The following is a 6,527-nucleotide window of genomic DNA, read 5'->3' as shown; positions in this document are numbered from 1 at the left end:
GAATAGGACAACCTAAGACAGGCACAGTCCATGATCCTGGGGTCATCCTGAGGTGGAGCTGCCTACAGGCTCTTGCTGGACAGTCATTTTTAAAGAAAAAGGGTGGAAATGTAGCAGGAGGCCTCCAAAGATGGTGTAGACCCAGAGCCCTGGGATTCAGGGAGAATTCACTTCACTTCTTGGTCCGCAAATAGCCCGCCAAAAGGAGCCCACGCCTCCGTACCCTGCTGGCGAGCCCAGTGACTGCTGACAGACTGCGTGGTGCAGACCAATCAGAAAATGATACGCTGACTAAAGGGACTTGGGGGCAGAGAAAAGGGAGATATAAGGCCTGCCCCCTCCTGCATTAAACGAGCCTGCAGCACCACGCCTAGTGCTTGCTTCTACCCGACTCCTTGGGTCTGTGTGTCATGACTCCATGCCTCTTACCCCCCTAATTGGCAGGGGACCTGATCCAGGTTAGGGTCTTCACAGCTGGCCTGAGGAGAACCCGCAACAGGCCTGGGCTGTATAAGAAAGACAGCTGAGGGCTGGAGAGCTGGCTCAAAGGTTAAGAGCACTGGCTGCTTTTTCAGAGGGCCTGGGTTTGGTTCCCAGCACCCACATGGTGGCTAACAACCATTCATAATTCCAATTCCAGAGGATTCAACACCTGACTTCCTTGGGCACTGTACGACACAGGTACACTTACATACATGCAGGTAAAACACTCATACACATAAAATTAAAATAAAACTTTTTTTAAAAAGATGCAATAAACCTTTTCCTCCCCAAGTTGGTTTTGAATAGAGTGGTTTATTACAGCAACAGTGAAACAAAATAAAATTAGCTGCCATGTCAGTGCTGGGAACTGAACCCGGATCCTCCGCAAGAGCAGCCAGTGTTCTTATCCAGAGGCATATCTCCAGCCCCAGGTTTTCACTTCCTGCTGATGAGTGTGTTTACCTTGTTGCTAAGGCTGTTGCAGTCCTTCACTGACATCAGGACCCAGCCTCTTAGGCCCTTCCAATTTGAACTGAAGACAGCAGTCCTCTGAGAATCCTCCAAATCTTCAGCACCAGATTGGGACAGCTGAGGCCTCCAGCCTTATAGGCAGGGAAGTTACCTGGTTCTCAGCCTCTGTGGCATATAGATAGCCACTGTTGAACTACCTGGGCTGTGTCCTTTAAATTAATCAAATAAACCCCTAGTAACATATTAATTCTGTCAAAAACTCTGCCTAGGGGCTAGAGTGGTTAAGAGCATTGACTGTTCTTGCAGAAGACCAGGTTCCCAGCCCCCACATGGAGGCTAACAACCACCTGTAGCTCCAGTTTCAGGGGATCCAACCTCCTCTTCTGGTCTCCACAGGTACTACATGCACCTTCCCAGAAGTGCTCTCTGGCTTTGATTGCACGAAACCCTAAACGCTACAAGAATAGGGATGGGACACCAGGAGACCTCAGCCTGTGGAGAGTCCAGCCTCCTAGCCAATGGTCAGGATGAGGCCTGGTCCTCCTGAAGTTAGTGGGAACTTCTCTAGAGGTGGACGCTGGGCCATAGTGAGCACTTTCTCCCTAGAAAGCTGTTAGGTGCCCAGGTTCACCAGGCTGTGAAGGAAGAGACAGAAGGAGCCTGACATGAGTGAGAAGGTGTCAGCCCACAGATGTTCATAGATGAACACAAACACAGTCAGGCTGGCCCAGCCCTGCCTGAGTCCAGTCATACTGACAGCTCCCCAAGCCAATCTGGACACACGAGACAGGGGATGCTCCATCTGCGGCTCAGCAGAGAGATCCTGACCTGAGGCACAGCACTGGCCACTCCACTAGCCCCAGCTGCCACATCACCCTGACTGCAAACCACCTCAGTTGCTCCCTCTGTAGAAACAATCCCCCTACAATGCAAACAGTCCAGTCTGTCCCTCTGCAGCCCTGAGTCCTTCTCCAGCCTCTCCTCAGCCCCTGTTCCCGCTCCATCCTCCCCTCAGCCCCTGCTCCTCCCTTCATCCCCCATCCTCCTCCGTCCTCCCCTCAGCCCCTCTCTTTCCTCTTCCTCTGTCCTCCCTACAACCCGTTTCCTCCCTTTCTTGCTCCCTGTATGGAATCCTTCTCTCTGTCTCTCAACTCGGTGCTGCCTCTGGCTTGTTTTTCTCCCAGGTCCCTCCTTCTCCACATTTCTCTCCATTGCTCATCTTGGAAACCGTCTCTGGTCACCCTGCAGTGTGTGTGTGTGTGTGTGTGTGTGTGTGTGTGTGTGTCTGTGTGTGTCTATGTGTGTCTGTGTGTGTGTGTGTGTGTGCATACGTGAGTGCGTGTGTGTTTGAGACAGGATCTTCCTGTAGCCCCAGCTGTCCTAGAACTGGCTGTGTAACTCAGGCTACCCCAATTCACAGAGATCCACCTGCCTCTGCCTTCCAGTGCTGGGGTGACATGTGCCACCACACTTGGTCCCCTGCTTTAGTTTTTGGGTTTTTTTCTTCTTTGATATTTATCTGCCTTCTATTTCAAAGCAGGCAGGGTTTTTCCCCCCAGGGTGCATCCATGAGGTCACAGGCTGAGCTCTCCAGCCATTCTGGGATCCAGTTGTGTGGGGCTGGCAGGAGCAGCTGAGGTGGGAGCATTCGGTAATGCATATGGTGACCACTAGGTGGCACCACACCCAAGGCCACTGTTTGGCTCAGTTCACAGGGAGGAGGCTTGGAAACCCAGGTTTCAGTCCTTCACCCTCTACAGCCAAGCTGCATTTACAAACCAGGAAAAGATGATAAGAAACCGGTGTGGAAGGGAAATACCACTGGACAAAGTTTATGGACAAACTGGCCTTCCTGTGGCCTAGCCACAAGTGTGCTCTTCCCTCACTTTGGAGCCTTCTATGGCTCCCACCCTTACAGGATGTTCCCCTTGAGGGAAGTGGGGTTGGAGACCATTGATAATGTGATGAAAACTCACCTCCTGAGATTCTGGTCCTTCAGACTCATTAGGGACAAAGTTTCCACTTCCCTCTGTCTCTCGAATGCTGGGATTAAAGGCCTGTGCCACCACGCCTGTCGGGAAGCTTCTCTTTAGAACCTCCTTGTACTTCCTGCCTTGCCTGTTCGTGCTGGAAATAACAAGAGTTTTCCAGAAGGGCAGCAAGTGTTCTGAGAGTCCACTTGCAGCCCCAGGTGCCCCACTGCCCCACCAGCATCCATACAGCCCCAGATGCCCCACTGCCCCACCGGCATCCATGTATCCTTCTGAGAACTGGGACCGACAAGTCACAGAGCCCACTGAGTGATTGAAACCAGGACACATGGCACTGGAGGAATGCTGCCTTGGGACCCCAGTTCTGTCAACTTCTGTTTCCCTTACCCCCAGCATCCTTTATGATGCTCTGGTCCAGCAGCCAGGCCAGGAGAACATTTTTTCCATCTGTGCAGCTATCTGGTCTCTTCCAAAAGTCGGGAACAGCTCTACTGTCTTCCACCATGTGACTGGTTTCAAGGATGAGTGCCAGGAGGTAACTTATGGGAGACCTTCCATCTGGCCTCCTCTGACTACATGTGGCAGGAGCCCACATTCCTGTAACCACCATGAACCTCAAACATGGAAAATGAAGTGGATTTGGAATGGGGCTGTAGCTCAGGGGCAGAGTACTTGGCTAGTATCCCCATGGTACCAGGTTCAACCCCCCAGTGCCAATAATGAGGGAGGAGAGACGGAGGGAAAAAGGGAAGGAGGAGAGAGAGGAAAGGGGGAAGTAGGAAGAAGAAAGGAGGGAAAGAGGGAAGGAGGAGACAGGGAAAGGGGAGGGAGGGAACAGGAAGGGGAGGGTGGAGGAGGAAGGGACCTCAAATCATCCTCTCATAGTTCCGAGGCTGAAAGTTGAAGCCTCACTGAGCTACTGTCAGGGCATCTGGAGGGATAACATCTTCTAGAATCTTCTTCTAGGGTAGACTGTGTCTTCACAGATCTGAAAAGCTAATGACAATAGGGAACCAAGTCTTTATTACTATTTGTTCATTTATTTTTATGTGTATGAGTGTTTTGCATGCATGTAAGTGCACCACATGCATGCAATGCCCATGGAGGTCAGAAGAAGGCATCAGATCCCCTGGAACTAGAGTTACAGATGGTTGTTAGCCGCCATGTGGGTGCTGGGAACCAAACCCAGGTTCTCTGCAAGAACAGCCAGTGCTCTTAGCTGCTGAGCCAGCTCTCCAGCCCTGAGAACCAACTTTTTTTTTTTTTAATTTTTTTTTGTCTTTTTGAGACAGGGTCCCCTTGTAGCCCCAGCTGTCCTGGAACTCATTATGTAGACCAGGCTGGCCTTGAACTCACAGAGATCTGCCTGCCTCTGCCTCCCAAGTGCTGGGATTAAATGTATGCACCACCACACCCGGCTTAATTTATTATTTTTATTTTATGTGTACAAATGTATTGCCTGCATGTATGTGAGTGCACCCGTGTCATGCAATGCTTCGGAAGTTAGAAGAGGACATCAGATTCCCCTGGAACTGAAGCTAAGGATGGTTCTTAGCTGCCATCCTGGTGCTGGGAATCAAACCCGGGTCCTCTGCAAGAGCAGTCAGTGCTCTTAACCACTGAGTCATCTTTCCAGCCCCAGGAACCACCTCTTTATTTATTTATTTATTTTTTGGTCTCTTTTTTTTTTTTTTGAGACGGGGTCTCCCTGTAGCCCCAGCTGGTCTGGAACTCACTATGTAGACCAGCTGGCCTTGAATTCACAGAGATCCTCCTGCCTCTGCCTCCGGAGTGCTGGGATTAAAGGCGTGTGTCACCACACTAGGCTGGGAACCAACTCTTAAAACAGCAACAAGGCTCACTGCTGGCTAGTACTGTGACCAGGAGGCATTAGGTGGCCAGGTGGACCCTGGGCCCTGAGGGCCCTGTGGGCAGCTGTGTACACATAGTGTCTTGTTATCATACATAGAGTAAATCACAGAGACACAGACATTCACACACACACACACACACACACACACACACACACACCATGCACTGTTTCCCAAAACTCTGTAACCCAGAGAGGAATCACAATACCCCATACCCCGTTGGTAGCCCCTGGGGTAGGAGCCCTGTGTTTTGTCCCTGGACTTTGCCTTCTAGAAGCAAAACATTCCAGAATTTGCTCTGAGGGAGCAGAAACGGCAGCACACAAGAGTCAGGGGGACCAGAGATGACTGCTTGTTGCCCTGAGCATCTGCAGGCCTCCGGAATGCAGGACCAGTGTGCAGTTCTCCATCCTCGCAGTCCAGTTCCTATGGAGACACCCAGAGCCAAACTGGGACGAGCTGGGCTTCCCGCCACATACCAGGCTCTCAGCTGAGACTAAATTAAGTTGTCCCTAGTGGGGGAGGTGGAAAAACAGGATCTAAAACAGGCCAGGATGAGTCAGCACGGGGGCCTGAGGGGAACACGGCCAACCTACCCAGAGCCCCTTCAGTGAGGAAGGGGGTGCACGGTTCCATCTGTGAGGGGTCGTATTAATAGGCATCAGCTTGAAGAGGTGGAAACCAGGCTCATTTTCCAGGGTGAATGTCCCACCACATGCCAGGAGCTTCTGCCAGTTGGGCAGTCACATGTGTCCCTGACAGGGTCTAGGATCCCCAGGAGGTAGAGTCAACCTGAGTGAGGAAGACTGACTTGCAGGTAAGGGTAGTATGCTGGTTTTTTTGTCAACTTGATACAAACTAGAGTTTCCTGGGAAGAGGGAACCTCATTTAAGTAATTTCCTCCATCAGAATGGCCCAAAGGCTTATCTGTGGGGCATCTTCTTGATTGCTGGTTGATGTAGGAAGGTCCAGCCCACTGTGAGCAATGACTTCCCCAGGCAAGTGGGCCTGGGCTGTATAAGAAAGGTAGCTGAGGGCTGGAGAGATAGCTCAGCATTTAAGAGCACTAGCTGCCCACGTGGCAGTTAACAACCATCAATGACTCCAGTTTCAGAGGATGTGGAGCTTTCTTCTGGTCTCTGTGGGCATCACATGCATGTGGTACAGTTACATGCCTGCAGGTAAAACCCTCATATACATAAAAAATTTTTAAATTTTAGGCATGGTGGTGCACACCTTTAATTCCAACACTAGGGAAGCAGAGGCAGGTGGATCTCTGTGAGATTGAGGCTAGCTTGGTCTACATAGTGAGTTCCAGGCCAGCTGGAGCTACTGGGGGACCTTGTCTCAAAAAATAAAATAAAATAAAGTAGCTGAGCAAGCCAGGGGAAGCAAGCCAGTAAGTAGCGTTCCTCCGTGGTCTCTGCTTCAGTTCCTCCCTCCAGGTTCCTGCCCTTACTTCCCTCAAAGATGAACTATAACCTAGGAGTTGTAAGATGCAATAAAGATCCCCCCCCCAGTTGGTTTTTGTCAGAGTGGCTTAGCACACCAGCAGAGATCCAATTAAAACAGGCACTGAGAGACACATCTGTGAGGATCCCAATATGGGGCTCCCCATCTACCCTCAACCCCCTCCCCATTCTGACATGAATGCTCTTGGAGAGCCTAGCCAGTCCAGGCTGGCTGGTGAGGAAGTAGGACGCTCTCACAG

The sequence above is a fragment of the Nannospalax galili genome, unplaced genomic scaffold (assembly GCF_000622305.1).
Source record: "Nannospalax galili isolate Female #2095 unplaced genomic scaffold, S.galili_v1.0 scaffold77, whole genome shotgun sequence".
Classification (NCBI taxonomy): Eukaryota; Metazoa; Chordata; class Mammalia; order Rodentia; family Spalacidae; genus Nannospalax; species Nannospalax galili.
Note: the sequence above shows the minus strand (reverse complement) of the source record.